Source organism: Palaemon carinicauda, chromosome 20 (genome assembly GCF_036898095.1).
Source record: "Palaemon carinicauda isolate YSFRI2023 chromosome 20, ASM3689809v2, whole genome shotgun sequence".
Classification (NCBI taxonomy): domain Eukaryota; kingdom Metazoa; phylum Arthropoda; class Malacostraca; order Decapoda; family Palaemonidae; genus Palaemon; species Palaemon carinicauda.
The window spans coordinates 26098188-26100687 of NC_090744.1; positions in this window are offsets into that span (position 1 = coordinate 26098188).

Here is a 2500-nt window from a genome sequence, read left to right on the forward strand (position 1 = left end):
ATTATTATTATTATTATTAGAGAAAGTAATTATTACTGTTGTTATATTTACTATTATTAATATTGGTGCAGTAAAGTTATTATCATTATTATCATTATTATTATTATTATTACTACTATTATTATTTTATTATTATTATTATTATTATTATTATTATTATTATTATTGCCGTTGTTGTTATTGTTGTAGTTCTATTACTATCATTATTATATATTTCATAATTTCATTATAAGGATCAGGTCTCTACCTGGCTAGATGGCCACCTTTATTTGACATTCAAGTCAAGAAGATGGCGTCAGTAGGTTTAACCATTCCAGTTTTCTGCAGGCATTCTAGGGATGGGATTGCGACCCCTACGTCCTATCCCACGGTTGCTTGAATGTCATACGTGCCGGCGGTATATACTTTTCTTGGTGGCCGTATTGCCATGATCCATATCTGAGTGGGGATACCTTAACGTGGTGAAAGGGCTTCTCATTAGTCAACAAAACTGTAGTAGTCAAGGCCACCCATACTAGGGTGGTTTGCTTAACGAGGATGATCAAACGACCAGCGGCATAGCGAACTTTCTTTGTTATCTATTCTGTTTTTATTATTATCGTTATTATTAATAACAGTCATGGTAATGATGGTGAAAGGGTTTTTCCATAGTCAACAAAGCTGTAGTAGTCAAGGCCACCCATACTAGGTTGGTTTGCTTAACGAGGATGATCAAACGACCAGCGGTATAGCGAACTATCTTTGTTATCTATTCTGTTTTTATTATTATCGTTATTATTAATAACAGTCATGATAATGATAGTAGTAATGATACTAATTCAGCCAGCTCGGACTTAGTTAGAGAAGTTGGAGAGTAAAAAGTCCTGAGAGTCCACAGCAAAGCTCTGTCTTCCTTAAGGATATACTGGCACGCTATTCTATGTGTTTCCTTAATTCCTTTTCACATTGAGCTATTTTTTCCCTGTTGTAGCCCTTGGCCTCGTAGAATCCTTCTTTTCTAACTAGGGTTGTAGATTAGCTTGTAATAATAATAATAATTATAATAATAATAATAATAATAATAAAAACATATAATAATAATAATAATAATAATAATAATAATAATAATAATAATAATAATAATAATAATAATAATAATAATAATAATAATAATGATAATAATAATAAAAACAAATAATAATAATAATAATAATAATAATAATAATAATAATAATAATAATAATAATAATAAGCGTTTCGCTGTATCCAGTGTGCTAAGGTAAACCTAATTTGATAATTATTCGTTTCCCTTGACAACTGAAGTCTCTATTCCACGGAATTATATCTTCTGTAATTAAAGAAGATCTGAATTAAAACGTTTTCTTTCGAATTTTCAAACTTTTTTTTTCCGCTGAATTTATAACTCCCTCATAAGTTTTTAATAATTAAGAAGTCAAGAATACGTTATAGTTAATGGCTCTTAATCGAGATAGATGTTCCAGTCTATGGTAGATAAAAAAAAAAAAACTAAATTTTCCAAACCTTTTCTGATGGATTTTGTCAGACGAGAAGTTGAACTATAAAAATGTCCAATTATTTTTCAAACGTTTCCCATTTTTTCTCAATTTTTTTTTTGCCGTAAATTAAAAGTCAGTGAAAGGTGTACTTGAGAGAGACAGTACGTGCTTCGGAAGCCACTGAAAGAGAACATAGAGGAGGTAAGATGAAAATGGGAGATAAATAAGGAAGAGAGAAAAAGAAATATAGAACAATTAGACGAAAGAAACAGACGCATTTGCTCAACTATTTACAGCGACTGCTCACTTTTTGTAGATTTATTTATTTGTCCCGATTTTTTTCATTGTCACTTTTTTATTTATTTACTTTTATTTAGTAAATAATTGTCTCAGAGAAAACTTACAGGATGTCGTAAAGCGAAACCATTCGAATAACTAATAATTTGTCCATATCTGCATTTCTTTTTATTATTAGAGTATGCTTATCTCATTTTTTTTATTTGGCCCTTAATACATTTCATTATTCATTAATTGTATGTAAATATATATATATATATATATATATATATATATATATATATATATATATATATATATATATATATATATATATATATATCCCTTTGTGAGTGGAGATACCTTAACTTGGTGAAAGGATTTGTGTATCGCCATGATCAGCAAAGCTGTACTAGTCAGAGCTATCCATACTAGGTTGGTTTGCTGTGAACGATCAGACTAAAGTCTCCCACCGTCACCAATCCGCATTGTCCAGCGTGGTGATGAAAACTGGCTAAACTCTAGACATGAATAAATACATGTCTGATGCCTTTATCTTGCAGTGGACTAGAAACGGATGCATTTGTTATTGTTGTTGTTGTGTGTGTGTGTATATATATATATATATATATATATATATATATATATATATATATATATATAAATATATATATATATATATACATGTGTGTGTGTCTGTATGTGTGTTTGTGTCAAAGGTTCCACTG